This window comes from Camelus ferus, chromosome 14 (assembly GCF_009834535.1).
Source record: "Camelus ferus isolate YT-003-E chromosome 14, BCGSAC_Cfer_1.0, whole genome shotgun sequence".
Classification (NCBI taxonomy): Eukaryota; Metazoa; Chordata; class Mammalia; order Artiodactyla; family Camelidae; genus Camelus; species Camelus ferus.
In genome coordinates, this window is record NC_045709.1 from 14,397,446 (window position 1) to 14,415,619 (window position 18,174).

Genomic DNA, 18,174 nt, shown 5'->3' on the forward strand with positions numbered 1-18,174 from the left:
AGAGTCATCAGGAAACTTAGTTACCTAATGAAAACAAGTTCAAGTAAATAGTGATGAAGTCATGAGTACTTTATAAATGGGATTTGGAAATAAGGGAATACTCTGAACAATATCCGAGGTGATGAAAATAATAGATATTTTCTTTGTCTCTGTTTGTTCACTTTGAATCCACAGTCAATATTTTATCCCACTAGAACTGAATCATTTTTAAGTTGTCTTGGTTTTGTAGGAAGCTGGCTTTGGATCCTTGTACTGAAGAAATACAGGAAAAAAATTATTTTTTGTTTTGTTGCTAAGCCAAGAGGAATAAGCAATATGAAAACTTCAGAAATCCAGATTGAAGATCTGTTGATTTCAAGCAAAGACCAAAGCAGTGGTGAGGAAAAAAACACTGCCAAAGAGTTGAATCCCACTGGGAGAAATAAAGGAGGGGAGCTTCTGACGCTGGGAGGAACAGAGCTGGGAGTGTCCCCCAGATACGCCGGGGTGTGACACGCCTCTCTCCCTCGAATAAACTGCAACCTGTTAATGATCAACCATCTGTCAGCTCAACAGTAGCAGTGATTTCTATGTGACCGATAAAAGGCAACTTCTAACCCAGCTGAGTAAAGTAATAATCTGCGGCTGCGCATTCTAAGGGAGTTTCAGGGCGGAACTGATTTAAACATACCCACTTAAATTTTGATTTAAATCAAAAAAACCCTTTTTTTTAAATCATTTTTTTCCTATAAGCCATATATCACCCCTCTCTTCTTTTTCCACTTTGAAAGTGCACCTTTGGGGAGAGAGAGGGATCTGAGTTATATAAAAATACCGCACAACAACTTTTTCTTTTTCTCTGAACAGCGTTATGTTCCTTTGCGGGGGAAAATGTGCACTGCATGTTATCTTTGGAAAAAGCTTACAACTTTAAAATTGAAATTCATTTTATTCTACATATATAAATAGGAGTTATTTTCCTATTATTAAACATTAACTGATTTTCAGAACCGAAACAGGCAAAGCCCCACAGATTCTGATTTCCTTAGTGGGTTTCTAGATACACCTCTAAGATACCCTCAATCTGGCCCCTACTAATATCTTTGATTTGTTTAACTTATCTGTAGAACTTTTTAAAAGTTTGAATGAACATATTCTTTCATATAATACCTTACCATGTTAAGTTTTAATGCTAATTTGTAAATTATTTATATTATTAATATTGTTGCAGTTGTTAGGATGTTTCACAAAATAATAAATATGACTAAACATTTTAGTTTACATTTTTACATCTTTTAAATATTAACATGATACTTATTTATGCTGGGTGTCTGTATAAGTATTTCTTAGAACATATTTAGAATGAAAGTGAAGTGATGATTGCTATTGTCTCTCTAAGAAACTCTCTGGCTTCTACAGTTAAGCTGTAAGTAAGCAGAGTTTGGAATCATGGAAAGGCTCTTGGCTGAGAATCAGAACTATACATAAAACCATAGAGCTTTATTGTCCCTTCCTTTTTGTGTATTCACTTCATCACTTTTCAGCAAATATTTACTGGGCACCTACTGTGTGCCAGGAACTTCTTTTGGTATTGAGAATGCAAGCATACACAAGGGATGGGGGAGGGTATAGCTCAGTGATAGAGTGCACGCCTAGCATGCATGAGGTCCTGGGTTCAATCCGTAGTACCTCCATTTAAAAAACAAAAAAGTGCGCAAGAGAGACATGGGTTCCTGTCTTCAGAATTCACAATCTATTCCATACTTCTCTAATAGTGACTATGAATCAATCCTACTAATTGTTGTAAATTCTATGTTAAACCTCAGATTTCAGATAACCTTTGCTCTTGCTCAAGAGTCCAAGCTCCTCCCTCTGGAGCACACGTCACTCACCTGCTATGAATCTGGGTCTGATAGATTCAGTGCTGACAGTGCTATTCAATTCTGTGTTATTACTCAACCAGTATCTAAGGATTACAAGACCTTTATGAAAATTATGTATTTATCTTTCAAGCTCTAAGTGGTTGAATCTTTACCTTAGGGGAACATGTACTCCTCAACAATGAAAATATTGAAAAGGTGATTAAAGTTTAATAAAACTGCCAAGTCAATGAGATTGATATCTTTAGAGATAATTTCCCTTGCCAGATTTTAGGAACGATATGAAATTCATTTTCAAACATTTACCTGCAAAGCTTTTCAAGTTTACTTGCACTAAAGAGATATCATAGAAGTTCTAGGAAAAATAGTTTAGAGTATTTTAAGGCTTTGGAGATTTTTTGTTGTTGTTACTTGTTTTCCAAGGCAAAGAAAAGCACCACAGAAAAGGGAACAAGTTGCAAATGGCAATGCATTATCTAAATTTGCTTCGGAAAGTCAATTAAAAGGGCATGGGGAGCTGTTCTGATGTTATTTCTCTTAACTTACATTATTTTCTTGAAATTCCAGTGTCATACAATGAACAAAAAGGTCAGCTGATAAAACATATATTTGAGATAAGCTACTTGCTCAGAAATGAAGCTGATAGTATCTCACTATTGCTTTTAACAATGATTTCATGAACGTGCTTATTATTGCATTTCACAAAAACATTACAGTTAACCTACTTAGAATCGAAAATAAGGAGTACAAATGGCTGAGATCTTCTCCTTCTGGCAATAGGGCAAGCAGGTTATCTTAAATCCTCCCGCAGAAGAACTTCTACATGCCAGATGAATGTCACAAAAGTTATTTAAAATATATGCCTGAGATCATACAAAAGTAAGAGAATACCTAGGGACCTTACGTACAGAAGGAACTAACATCCGAAAGCTAATCTAGCTACAGGGCTCAGCTGACCTCAAGGTGTCTGAGCAGCAGGGAATTAGAGCCTTGTTTCTCTAAGCACCATCTTCATCATCATTATTACTCCATAGAATTCATGTATTAATACGCACTGTGAAAATCTATGTGTATTTCAGCTTTTGTGTTTACAGAGAAGGAGCTTTCCCCCGATGCTGTTTTAGGATTCCCCACTACTCCCTGGTGAGTTCTACAAATACCGAAATGGAGAAGCTGGCTCCTGGGACTATCTGTTCCCAGCTTCCCTTTGGCTCAACATGAATGAGTTACTGGTTCCCCAAAGTAAATCTAAACTAGATATTCTTAGGAGATGCTCTGGTTTCATCTGCTGCTGGACTCTATCCTGGAAACTGATGGAAAACTCCTAGAATATTTACATGCAAAGTGGCTGGTTTTCCTCCATTTAATAGCAATCTGCAAAAAACTACCATCTAAAATGTTGCAAACCCTTCTCCGATCTATTGATAAGAATGGAATTTGTATGCAACACCACAAATTCGATGTTAGGTGGAGCTTGTACTAAATGACCTTTAAGGGACACTCAGCTTCTTTTTAGTGGAATTCTTTTCAAGGAAGATATGTGTTGGCTTCACATGGTTTAAACCAAGTTCCACTGTGAACTCTCTCGCCGTATACATACATACTCATGGATCAAAGCCAGTTTCCTTTAATGACATATAAAAAGATAGATTTTGGGGTTGCTAAGTGAACACTTTAATCTGAGTAATGATATTCATTAGTAAGTATCAAACTGCACTATTAGCCTTGCAGCAGTCATGTTAGAATAAACACTATATCTATGTTATCCTAAAATATAACTCTTCTCAGAGTTTCAATACATACATCAACTTGCTTTTACTTTTGTTATTTATCAAAAAATGCTAAGAAAATTATTACCAGACTTTATATGATTTTTAAGTCATAATTCCTAACTTCCTTACATATTTAATATGAAATGGTCCAGGAGCTATGTCCACTGTCAGAGACTTTAGTTCCTTTCAATGACATAATGCAAAATTAACTATTCCTCCATAAAAACATCTCAAATATTTAGGAAGAACCTTGAGTTTTAATGACTTCTGGAATAAGAAGGAAGGCCTTAGACTTGAGCGAAGCAGAGTTAAAATCCAGGGCCCAGCAGACACTAGTGCACTCCAAGGCTACACCCTCATTAAAACAGTGAACTGGAAGGAAAAAATTACTCCTGGGAAAAGGGAGAAAACCAGGAAACTCTGTATTCTGACTCTTGCTCTGGATAGAAAAGTAAAATAAAAACTGAGAACTCTCACCTGACAATTTTTAACTCTGGCCCTTTCACTTGGATTCATGGTTCAGATCATATTACCTACAGCAACCAGGAAATGCCAAATATTTAAAGGGGTGTCGGACTGGCAGCGTCTTGGAGCACCTGGCAAAAGCAAATACAAGTCTTCTATGGAGGAACACCCTCAACTCAGAACTCAGGATTCCCCCAAATCAGCCATGTCTGAGCTCCCAGTGCAATCCACCCACCCAAGCCAGTCCCCAGCAATGGCCCTCCTGCAAGTTTCTCCTTGACAATATTTCTATTGCAGTAATAGGTATGATTATCCGATGTCCTGAGAAACATTCATCCTCCTCTGAGATCCTCCAGGCTATCTCCAAATCTGCAGCATAAAGAAAAGCATGAAGAGATAGATCTCTGAATTTCTATTCCTAAATGACTATGCTCAAATCTTGATTGGTTGAACAGCTAGTAGCCTTTTGCCCAAGGAACTCATGGTGACGTTTTATTACACACTGAGAGATTTTTACAGATGCATATTTTGGATCTATGCACTTTGGATCTGAGGTCTTTAAAATAATAGAATGCTAAAATATATTAACGTTCCATAGATTTTAATAAAATGTTTATGAAGCAGTTTTAGAATTTCCACTTATACCTTCAAAAATATTTCAATCACTTTTAAATTTCCTCCAGTTTGTCATATTATAACAAAAGCAAGATTTTGAAATAATTGGAAGCATTTCAAACACCATCAGTCAGCCTCTCAAAAGAAGATGCAACATTTATGTGTAATTACATTTCTATAGCTAAATCCACATTTCCTTTTAGTTATGTTACAAGATATATATAGTATCAATTATCAGCTTCAGATTGTACCTGAATCTTGTCACTTTTTAAAGTTGTTAATGAGCATGATATTCTGTAAAAGCTAATGTTTAAAACAAATAATTATACTAGTAAATGTTTCATCCTGAAATAATCACTAACTTGCTGTCACATTTTTTATTTCTTTTCTTATTTCACAGCTATACCAGCTGCGTAGTTTATCAGTATCTCAATGTCCTTTAATTCCTTCTCCAACTCACCTACCACTTTCAATACTCGCTCCCTTACCTACATGTCCCTTTGTGCAATTCTATTACATCCACCTTCGTATTTCCAAACCGGATCACTGATGCTGATTTTAGAACTGTTGGCATATTGCAACAATTGAGAACAAAAATTTTTTCTGGGATATCTGAACATGTGGTTTAAGTAGAAGTGAAAGGATATTTTTCCTGCTCCTAACATATCTTGTAATTCTAGTTATTTCTTACTCACACCTGATACCTTGACTCCCCCATAGGACCAGGCTTGGTTGCAAGAGAAGCAGGAGATGCTACAAGAGCAAGCGGTGTGCAGTTCCACTCAACTGCAAGTGTGCAGCTCCATGCAACTGCTAATGTGCAGTTCCATTCACCTGCAAGTATGCATTTCCATTCAGCTGAAAGCATTTATTGAGCCCAACTTTCTGTGCTGCTTGTCCTGACATTATGGGCAGTGAGATGCTAGCTTCTCTTTTTAAGATTAAGCGCAGACTGACCCCCATCCCACTCACTTCCTTGGTTACAACTGGTAGGAATTTCAGGAGAATCTCCAGCTGAGAAGGAATCCCTGCCCAAACAATACTTGCCATTTGCAACAACATGAATGAATCTAGAGAACATTATGCTAAGTGAAATTAACCAGACAGAAAGACAAATACCGTATGATCTCTCTTATATGGGGAATCTAAAAAAAAAAAAAAAAAGTTGAACTCAGAAACAGGTAGAAAGATGGTGGTTACTAGGAGCTGGGGGGATGGGGAAATGGGGAGATCCTTGTCAAAGGTGCAAGCCTTCAATTACAAAATGAAGAATCTGCAGAATAGTGACTACAGATAATAATATTGTGCTGTGTACTTGAACTTTGCTAAGAGAGTAAATCCTAAGCATTCTCACCAAAAAAGACAGTGAGAGAGAGGAAAGAAGGAAGAAAGGAAAAAATGAAAAAAAGAAAGGAAAAAGAAAATTTTAAAATGTAGCTATGTGAAATAGATGCATTAACCTGATTGTGGTCATCATTTCACAAAGTACATGTATGTTGAATAATTATGTTGTACATTTTAAATATGTACAATTTAATTGTCGATTATACTTAAAGCTGAAAAAATTAACAGTAATGCAGCTTTTCTGATTGGCATGAGATTTTCATAGATCCACAGAGCTAGAAATGCCATTAAATTTTTTTGTTTGTTTTAATTTTTCCTTTTCTTTCTTTTTTTTTTGTTGAAGTATAGTCAGTTACATTGTGTCAATTTCTGGTGTACAGCATAATGTCCCAGTCATGCATATATATACATACATTTGTTTTCATATTCTTTGTCATTAAAGGTTATTACAAGATACTGAATATAGTTCTGTGTGCTATACCGAAGATAATTGTTTTTTATCTATTTGTATATATAGTGGTTAGCATTTGCAAATCTTAAACTCCCAAATCCATTCCCACCTCCTTTCCCCCAGTAACCATAAGATTGTTTACTATGTCTGCGAGTCTGTTTCTTTTGTAGATGGGTTCATTAGTGTCCTCTTTTTTCTTTCTTTCTTCCTTTCTTTCTTTTTTTTTAGATTCCACATATGAGTGATATCATATGATATTTTTCTTTCTCTTTCTGGCTTACTTCACTTAGAATGACAATCTCCAGGCCCATCTATGTTGCTGCAAATGGCATTATTTTATTGTTTTTTAAGGCTGAGTAGTATAAATATACCACAGCTTCTTTATCCAGTCATCTGTCGATGGACATTTAGGTTACTTCCATGTCTTGGCTGCTGTATATAGTGCTGCTGTGAACATTGGGGTGCCATGTGTCTATTTGAATTAGAGATCCCTCCAGATAAATGCCCAGGAGTGGGATTGTTGGATCATACGGTTAAATCTGTTTTTAGTTTTTTGAGGAATCTTTTCTGTTGTCTATATGGCTGCACAAACTACATTCCCACCAGCAGTGTAGGAGGGTTCCCTTTTCTCCACACCTTCTCCAGCATTTGTTGTTTGTGGACTTTTTAATGATGGCCATTCTGACTAGTGTGAAGTGATACCTCATTGTAGTTTTGACTTGCATTTCTCTGATAATTAGCGATATTGAGCATTTTTTCATGTGTCTATTGGCCATTTGTATGTCTTCATTGGAGAGTTACTTGTTTAAGTCTTCTGCCCATTTTTGGATTGGGTTGTTTGTTTTTTGTATTAAGTTGTATGAGCTGTTTGTATAGTCTGGAAGTTAAACCCTTGCCAGTCGCATCATTTGCAAGTATCTTCTCCCATTCCGTAGGTTGTCGTTTTGTTTTGCTTATGGTCTCCTTTTCTGTGCAAAAGCTTGTAAGTTTAACTAGGTCCCATTTGTTTATTTTTGCTTTTATTTCTATTGCCTGAGTAGACTGGCCTAGGAGAACATTGCTAAGATTTATGTTAGAGAATGTTTTGCCTATGTTTTCTTCTAGGAGGTTTATACTGTCTTGTCTTATATTTAACTCTTTAAGCCATTTTAAGTTTATTTTTGTGTGTGGTGTGAGGGAGTATTCTAATTTCATTGATTTACAGGCAGCTGTCCAGTTTTCCCAGCACCACTTGCTAAAGAGACTGTCTTTTCTCCATTGTATATTCTTGCCTCCTTCGCCAAAGATTAGTTGATCGTAGGTCTGTGGGTTTACTTCTGGGCTGTCTGTTTTGATCCATATGTCTGTTTTTGTGCCAATACCACACTGTTTTGATTCCTGTGGCTCTGTAGTAATTGTCTGAAGTCTGGGAGCGTTATTCCTCCAGCTTCGTTCTTTTTCCTCAGTATTGCTTTAGCAATTCTGGGTCTTTTGTGATTCCATATAAATTTTAGGATTTTTTCTTCTAGGTCCATGAAAAATGTCTTGGGTAATTTGATAGGGGTTGCGTTAAATCTGTAGATTGCCTCGGGCAGTAGAAATGCCATTAAATATTAACATGGGTATTATCCTTCTGAAGTTTACAAAATATCTTCTTTATTTCATTTTTTTCTCCATTTGAGAGGATTGTGGAGGTTAAATAACTGACCTGAGGTTATAGTAGGCTGAATAATGATGCCCCAAAGATATCCACACCCTAATCCCTGGATCCTGTGAATGGTAAAATGGCCCTCATGTGGTAGAAGGGACTTCATGGATGTGATTACACGTAAAGATCTTGAGATGGAGAAATTATCCTGGATTATCTGAGTTAGCCCAATGAAATCATAAGGGTCCTCACAAGAGAGCAGAAGATGATGAGTGAAGTAAAAGGTTGGAGTGATTGGCAACAAATGGTTATGAGCCAGAGAACCTGGGAGCTTTAAAAGCTGGAAGAGGCAAGGAATGGATTGTCCTTTGGAGGAACCAGAAGGAACCAGTCCTGTGGAGACCTTGATTTGAGTCCTGGAAGCCTCATTTTGGGCTTTTGAGCTCCAGAACTGTGAGAGAATAAATGGGTGGTGTTTTAAGCCACTAAATTTGTGGTAATTTGTTATAGCAGCAACAAGGTACTAATATACCTAGGAAATGTTCCTGTTTGGTTTTTTCAGTGTCAGGGTAGGATTGATATGCCTGTTCCTCAATATCTATGGTGCTCGTATTATTATTGTCTTGCTGAAAAAAAATCTCGAAGTTTTTACCTCATCAGCTAGGTCTTACATCAAGTCCCAGTCTTTTCCTGAAGAAAAAGCAAAAAGTCTTTGCAAACTAAATGGTTTAGAAATTTTCTTTCTAGATCCACTGCTACAAAGGGAAATTTCTCCCTTTTCAGTTACCAATAGGCAATCTCTTCGGGCTTGGGCAAATCTTAAATTACTCGTTGATTAATTAGCATTCCCATATTAATGATAATTAGAATTTCATTAAAAAATATTTTTTTAAAAACTTCAAGTGGGATGGACTGAATACATCCTGAAATTATCCTGCTACTCTAAAATCTTATTTCCAGCAGGCTTTATCTTGTTTTACACAGTTTCACTGAAAATATAAACAGCCAAAATACTGTCTATGTTGTAGTTTCTAATGGTCCCATTTTTGCCTCTAATAAATCCTAATGTGATGATAGATTTGCCTTTTGCTAAAATCCCTTCAGCCAATTTCCAATTTATACGGCTGAAACCGAAAGAAAATTGATTTTTTTTTTCTGCAAGGAAGATTGTAAAGCTAATTTCCCTACTGCTTTATGAATCACATAAGCCAAAGTTAAACAATTATACATATTCAAATTTCAGAATTCTAGTGCTTACTTAGGTTTCCCAATAGAGTTTCAGAAAGAGAAAAGAGCAGCAAATTCTATTTTAGGGGCCAGACCCGTTGTATTACAGTTTAAAGAATGTGACTTTTTTTCACCAGACTTTTCCTGTGGACATTGTTTGGGGAGGATGTGGGAAATTGCATCAGGAGTCAGTGAAACCTTCCAAGAAAGAGAAATAGGACTGTTTGGACTGAGGATAGGAGCAGGGTTCCCACTGTGTCTGGCCTTGTTGGCCATCCTCAAACTACTTCTAGAAAATTAAAGTTTTTGGAGTGCCGGGATCAAAAATAACTCAAAATCAAATATAAACTCCAAGAATAAAAAGGAAAGAAAGAGAACCTTGGACTCACCTTCATATATTTGCCACTGTAACTGTAGCTCCTAGAATATGCTTGACCCATAGCAGTGTTTGTGGAATGCGTGAGTGCATGAGTGAATGAACAAGAAAGGGGTTGCTGCCCTGAATAGTTTTCCAATAACTAATGGCGTGTCCAAATGGCACTAGGCTTATTTACTCCTAGTGGGATCACCATTACTCTAGACAAGTATTTGAGATGTCAGGGTGTTTAGGGTACTTCATCAAGCCACGAACACTTTTATTATCAGAGATTTTCTATGAAGGCAATGCCTTCTCCAACTGAGCATATAACAATCTGTTGTTCCTGAGTAATTGAGAATCACTTTGTGGCTTGATACGTTTCATAACAACTAGTTGTTGGTGAGGCTGCATTGCAGACTCAGTGGTCTCAGAGGGGAGAGAGCAGAGCATTTGGATCCAACGGTTCTATCCCTGCAGTGGAGATGTGTCACCAGGATGGGGATGCAGGTATCTCCAACCAATACGTGTCGCATCGTGTTCTTCATCTAAACAGGTTGAGACTTTTCAGTAGCATTTGATGTAAGTGAAGAATACGGTCAATATATAACTTCCTCCTAAACTTTAAGTATCAGTGTTTCCATAAAGGTCTCAATCTCTTGAAAAAGAGAGAGTGCTATTTCAAGCAACACCCCCGCCTGACTCCCCAGATTGTAACAAAGGTGTGCCGGGATCTGGGGATTGGAATGAGGCAGAGGAAGTGTATCACGCAAGTGTCTGTCTGTCAGCCCTCAGGGCTGACAATGAACAAACAGGCAGCAAAGCTGAGCCCCTATAGGAAGGAGATCTAAGCCAAAGGGAAACAGTGAAGCGTGTGATACACAAGCCCCTGGTCACAGGCAGAGGAAAAGTTAGGGACATAAAGAGACAAGTAAAAAAAGGCAAGTATTGGCAAGGTAATGTTTTAGGGACCTAGGTGAAGCCAGATGAAGTGGGAGGGAGCCTGATGGTCAGGCAGTTACAGGCTCAAGTGTGATTGTGGCACACACATGGTCGGAGTGGGTGTGCAGAGTTCAAGACAGAGGGAATGAACCTGACAAATAACAAATGTCAGAAAGGACATTTTAGGCATGGAAATGGCAAGCTGGTCTAGAAGAAGACACACAGTCAAGGTTGATCTTGGTTTTGAGCTTTTTTGTTTGTTTGTTTTTGTTTTTACTGTGGTAAAACAGGCATAACATAAAATTTACCATTTTAACTATTTTAAAGTGTATAATTCAGTGGCATTAAGAACATTCACAACAATTTGACACCAAAAGCATAGGCAACAGAAACAAAAACAAGTTGAACTACATTAAACTAAAAAGCTTCTGCACAGCAAAGGCACCATCAACAAAATCAAAGGGCAACCTAAAAAATGGGAGAAAATATTTACAGATCATATATCTGATAAAAGGTTACTACCCAAAATATATTTTTAAAAATACTCATACAACTCAATAGTAAAAACAAGCAAACAAACAAAAACTGATTAGAAAATGGGCAGAAGATCTGAATAGACATTTTTCCAAAGAAGACTAATAAATGGGCGACAGGTACGCAAAAGATGCCCAACGTCACTAGTCTTCAGAGGAATGCAAATTGACACTAAAAATTTTTGTGTCAAAGGCAACTGGAAATTACAGACACAATTTTTTTTGTACTTACCCTCTTCACATAGAAATTGTGGAAATCAATAGAATAATCTTTATAGCAGTTAAAATGCACTTAGAAAATACAAACATAAAGGATTTATTACTCTTAAGTATTAAATTATTTTAAGAGTAACATTTAAATAAAAGGAGTAAAGAAATGTGTTTTAATGCAAAAAAAAAAGAAAGAAATGATATGAGTCTTTTATTCTAGGATGACTATCAGAGTGGTCAGGCAAGCAGGGAAAGGAGGAGTCTGAAAGGCTCACTGTCTGACAGGGAACCGGCCTGCAGTCAGGTAGAGCGGCTGACTTGCTAACTTACCGCTTTGCCTGGGGCTGGAACCACCAGTCTTCCGTTTCAACAAGCCAGCAGTGCCCCCTGGAGGACAGGAGAGCAGGCATCTGGGTTGGTTTTGTTTTAGGTTGTGCCACTGTCAAATTCTGTTTTGGTAGAAATAGGAGAAGCAGATGAAGAATGTGAATTGTCTCAATCTATCAGAATAATGGGAATTTAGCTTTGCCAGCTTGAATTTGAGTTTGCAAAGCTTGTAGTCAGCAAAATCAGTACACCTGGGAATGACAATCCTTCTTTCAAAAGACGAGCAAAAGTCATGAAAAGTATAAATAATCTTAGAGAAAAATATAACCCCTTTCCCTTCCCCTTAATAGACATATTTTGCATCTTTATGACTTTAATGAATTTTAATTCTGTGTATGAGTAGTTTTAAATGGTTATAATTATATGTATACAAAACCTCATTTAATGGTTTTATCAATTATTATTTTGTAAGTTTCAATAGCTACATAAGTCTGTTAAGTTGGTGGGTAATAATTTACTTAATCATATTTTTTGTGCCTTGATGCTTTGACCATTATGTAATCTAAATGATGCATACAAATGATTTATTTGTTTCCCTTTGAATTAATTCTTTAGGATAACAGGCATAGTGACTGGTGGCAGATGCACACATTCTGGAAGAAGAAAAATTTGAATTCAGATCTTGGCTTACCCACTTTTAGGCAATGTGCCTGTGGGAATATTAATTATCCTCTCTGAAGCTCAGATGTCTTAAGGCTAGTAAGACTTAAATGATAAACACACACAGAGAGAGAATCTAACATGTGCTTGCAATGTGGGAATAGCATAACCAAGGGCAGCTATTGTGCTGCAGCAAAATTATTAAGTATCAAATTATTAAGTAGGAGGCCTTTCCTGATCCTCCACTTCCAAAACCCAGTCCATAATCCAGCAGAAACAGTGCTTGCCCAGTTGTCCCCTTCTTTCTTCTCCTTAGGACTTTTCTTTCTTTCTCTCTTTCTCCCTCCCTCTCTTTCTCTCTTTCTCCCTCCCTCCCTCTCTTGTCTTCTTTTATTCTTCTTTCTTCTTTTCTTTCTTTCTTTATTTCTTTCTTTCTTTCTTTATTTCTTTCTTCTTTCTTCTTTCTTTCTTTCTTTCTTTCTTTTTCTTCTTTCTTTCTTCTTTCTTTGATTTTTTATTACTGGCCCATAAGAAGCCCAAGGTATCTCCCATAATAAGAGCAGGAGAGAAGGGGGAAAGTTCAATGTAAGGCAGGGCTGGAGGGGCAGAAGGCAGAGCTGGAGGGACAGTTTTAGAGCATTGACAGAGAAGTGATCCTCGAGCACAGGAAACCTGGAGAGTGGAGGAAGGGGCTTTTAAAAGACGTACCCCAGGGTTATGAATCATATCCCTCTAATGTTCTTCAATAAGTAAAAGTAAAGAAGATAATCACTCTTTAAAATTTCCTTGCTGCTAAATTCTGCCTCTGGAATGTGACTTTGTTCTGAAAATAAGCAATCCCTAGATGTATAGGAATTAAGTTGTCATCATCATCATTTCATGACTAATAACGTTTTCCTGTTTAGAAAGACTGCCCTGGTGTACGCTGGTTTGGCTCCCTTTCAGGAGAACTGTACCAGGTTCTTCCCCTGGTCTCACATGCCGGGGCTACTGCTGGTTGAGATTCACTGGTCATCAGCATCACTGTCTAGAAACCTGCATATATTTCTGGGCTTGCTGGTGCCGGGACTCATGTAATCTTTGGGGAAGAAGGATGTAACTGGAGAAGGCTATTTTTTTCATGAGCAGCAAGGGCAAAACAAGGACTTGACAGCCCACTTCTTGGCCCCTCTGGCAGTCATATTGTAGGGGCTAATCCTCAGCATTTATTGTCTCAGCAGCTCCGCAGTACGTGTACATATCTACATCCCAAATTGCAAAAAGTCAAATCTATAATCTAGTTTACCCAACTGATGGGAACAGCAGTTTTACCCCTGAAAGGGTACAATTCTTAGAAATTTCTCAGAGGAGTTTGTTTTTCACACAGGGTTTCAACAGGAGCTCTGTTATCTTCTTGACCTGAATACCTAATGAAAAGGTAAACACAAACAGTATTAGATAAGCTCAAGTTTGCAATTAAATGGAAAGCAAAATTTAGAACAACAGCAAAACCTTGATACAGATCAGTTCACAAGAGTCCTATAACATTATCAGCTCTGTAAATAAATAATGCCCCTGGCCAGAGTAAAGAAATAGGAAGTAGCTACCTTTGCATTATAAATGGCAGTAGAAATGAGGATATTCACACAAAAGAATGGCCACGCTAGTCACCTCAGTCTAATTAAAGAATAAAATAAAAGAAATATAAAAAAATAAATGTTTAGGTCAAAACATCATGGAGCAAGACTGTATGTACCTTCTGACCACAGTAATAATTCACAACACACCCATGAGAGTCAAGGCGATGTGTTGAATACGTTTTGTGTGACACTGGAATCTCTTTAGTAAGACATGATAAATGTTTCTGGAAATGTGAAGTGTCAAGGATGCCATGAAATGGGCAGCTTTAAAAAAAAGAAATTGTTTGACACTATTTAAGTCATTTTAAAGGGAGGCTTGACGTTCTGTTGAATGGATCAAATCTGACAGAAAGTTTTAATTTCGTAGCATTAGACAGAAAGAATTTTGGACCCTGAGAGACAGGACAACATCTAGGATGATTAGTCCCGAAGCAGAATGACCCTTACCCAGACAGACACAACCCCACCCCCACCACGTGCTGCAAACCTACGTGAACATTTTTAACTATGTCATAGACAGCCGTGAATGGGAGAAAAGTACTTTAGCACCTGGAAGGGCGGTGGGTGGGCTAACCTTGGAAAGCCTGGGGTGAGTGGCTGGCTTCAGCAAGCTTGTTTGCAAATGAAGCTTGGATCTTTTTCCAACCAGAGTGAAATCACCCCACCCCATGCAGTCACCACCAGCAGCCCTCTGCTCTCTCTGCTCCCACGGGCCTCCTCTGGAGTCACTCCTCCTCCTGGCAAATGCCAGGACCCTCTTTGTGCGCGGGGAGGGAAGTGGGAAGAAGGGGCACATAACAGAGAAGGGGGCCTTGCTTTGTCATCTTGAAAGAGGGCGGCTAAATAAGCCTCTAGAGTTCTCTTGCGCTTTGTTTAAATGCTGGCACTCTAACAAGACATCAGGCTTGTTTCCTTCCATTGGCAGATGAAGGGAGAACAGGACAGTACCCAAACCTCTAGGGTCCCGTGTCAGCCTTTTAAGAAATTAAGTCTTCTAAGTACTTTTTTAAAAATTATGGGTTTTATTTCATACAAATAAACACCCTTTCTTCCTCCTTATGTGCTCTGCCACAAACTTCCCAGACTAATTCATTCTCTAGATCGCTCTTTGAAGACAGAGACCTGAGAACACATTGACTATAAAGCATATAATTGAAGAGCATTTCCAGTAGCTATAAAACTGCTTCTATGTTACTGAGGACTATCTCCCCAAATACCACAAAATATATTTTTCTAAACAGAATCCTTCCTTCTTCAACCTTGGGCTCTTATCCTGCTTAAGTTAAAGCAAAGATGGAAACTTGGTACCACGGACACTGTACCTCCACGCGCACTAGCTAAATGCACTGCAGACACCCGCCTCACTACCCTGACACGAGAGTCCTTTCATCCTTCTGTTTATTTTGTGTTCTGGGCAGCGCAGAACTTCCTGCAAAGAGTTTTGGACTAAAAAAAGGATATGTGCTAGTGGTAGTTGTTAATCTGCTGCAAAAAGAAACCAAAACCGAGGGAACGTGTGGTGCTAGATACTAAAATGCAAGCTTTCCAGTGACTTGAAATCCTTTCAAGGAAAGAGTCAGTTGACAGATGGAGGGGGGGAAATGATGGCCTGAGGCACAGCAGGACTTTAAGGGATTTGAAGAGAGCAGACACTAGGGATGTGTCTCCAAGGGAATTACACTAAAAACAAAAAAAAAACCCAATGGTTCTCAAAGTGCGGTCCTCATTCAGCAGCTTCGGTGTCACTTGGAATGTTTTGGAAACGTTAATTCTTTGGCTCTGCTTTACCTGCCTAGGTAGATGATTCCAGTACTTGCTAAAGTTTGAGAACCACTGGAGTTATGTTTTGGTGTGGTTTTCATTTCCATGTTGTGTCACCCATGGGGTGTGTGTGTGTGTGTATGTGTGTGGTGTGTTTGTGTAACATTTTAGAAGAGGATATTAACTTTAAATTTTTGCTTGTTTTCATGCAGGGATGTTACTGGAGGGAAGAATAAACACAAAAGTGGGACAATAAATAACAACAACTAATCCTAAAATGATCAAAAAAAGCCACAGGAAAACAGGCAGATTGTTTTTTATATTCTTTTTCTTAACAGTCAAGTGTGATTCCCTTGAAATTCTGTTGATTTAAGAATCATATTTATTTTCACTTGGAAAGAAACTTAGGAACATCTGTCACCTTCTCATTTTACAGATGAGGAACCCTATGGGGTAAGAAGTCACTGACACTCGTGGGTCTGAGGAAGAGGGACCGTGGGTAAAAAGTTTAAATTGAGTAGATATTCTTGATTTGGAAGAAAAATAAAGTACTTACCCTTGTTTTACAAAAGTAAGTGCCTCATTTAACTGTCTTCTCCATCTCCTGGCTGCTGCCAGAGGCTGGTGGCTAAAACTCAGATCAGTAGAGGAACACATGCTCTCTCCGGAGGCCCTGGGTCCACAGAGCAGACCGTGGCCCCAGCTGCAAGGCTGCCTCTGCCAGGGGAATGAAAGAGCCTTTTCACCCCCTGCTTCTTCCCTCCCCCTGATGCCAGGCACGGCACCAGCAGAGCTCCCACCTTCCTTCTGTGAATGCCTTTTTCAATTCTGGAAGGAAACCCTATGCGACCTGCCCAGGGAAGAGGGCCCTTGAGTGAGTAAAGGAGTAAACTTCATTATAATTACTAACCACTCTTTTTTTATTTATGCATGATATCCTTCCTTCTTTCAGAAGGTATTTAAGTGGGGGAACTTCGTTTTTAAGGGCTTAGTATCTGTTCCATGCTCTCCCAAGACTCATCATCTTCAGAAAGCCAGGATGGAGAGTCAGTCTTAGACCCAAGTCTCAGCTCTTCCCACACTGCTGAGCTCACTGCCCTGCACACAACAAGGGCGCCATGAATACTTGGTGAATTACTGAGTGAATGTACAAGAGGAATGAGGGAAATTGATGATGGAAAGCAGAGGGGAATTTCCCATTTGTCAGATGAGAGGGATCATTCCCAAGAGTTGAATCCTTTGTTTTTGACTTGACTTTTAGGAGCAAAGACAGTAAGATTGCATAGACTCAGGTTAGGATCACCGTGAAGTAAAGCATGGCAAGCCAGATCCTTATGTGTCTCCACCTCTGGGCAAAAAGAGCTTCCATATTTTCTTGAAAGAAAGTGCCTTGGAAATGCTCAAAGCCAGAGTCCAGGCAATCTTCCCAGCTGGGCTGAGTTATGGTTCTGATTGAAAATGAAAACTCAGAGCTATCAAAAAAGCAATGGTGAAATCACAACAGGATTTGGAGACAAATTATGTTATATGACATCATATAACCAAGGTCTCTGCTAATACTCACAGCTCAATATCTATTATCCTGAGGAGTATAAAACTCAACTGTCAGATAAACTCTCCATTGCAGTATTCCTAATAATTCTGTTATTTTTTTCCACCATAGCTTCTGTGATAGCTTTCAAGTGACTAAAGTAAATTAATAGAAGTGGTTTTTTTTCCCCTTCTGCCTGGGCCTCTTGCTATTTAAAGTCTGAATAAACAGTGAGGTGGACAGGATGTTGACTCTTGGGATAAAAAGGATGAAGGCAAATGACTTTGGAAGCAAATCAATAATTAATTTAATTTAGAAAAAATAGAAGCATTTAAAGAAAAAATTCTGCAATTTATTTTTTAATTGTTACATTTGTGCTCAAAAAACTTACATTGTAATACATTAAGATTTAAAATTTTATTTTTAGTAATAACTGATTGGAAAATGTAAAACAAATATCTATAACATATTGAGAGCTTGACTTCTCTAAATATTCAATTTGACACATAGTGAGCAACTGATTAACTTGACAAGATGTTTTAAAGTTGTAACATTTTGGTTTGCAAATCTGTTAGGAAAGGCATATAAATGACATATGAGAAATGACTTCCTATGGGCAAATCTTTAAGCTATAAAAATAGCTTTAATATTTATGTCTATTGTTATGTTTGGACTAAAAATTCTTTAGGATATATTTAATTGGTCTAGACCCAGGTACCTGATGACCTGATACCTAATGACTGTATCATCCCACTGGAGAGTGAGAAGATGTCACCAGGGAAGCAGAAGCATCTTCTTTGCCTGCTTAGCTAACCAGCTGGGAAAGCACGGGTGTCTGCCTCCCCCTTTGCTCTCAGATTCTGTGATCTAAGAGGA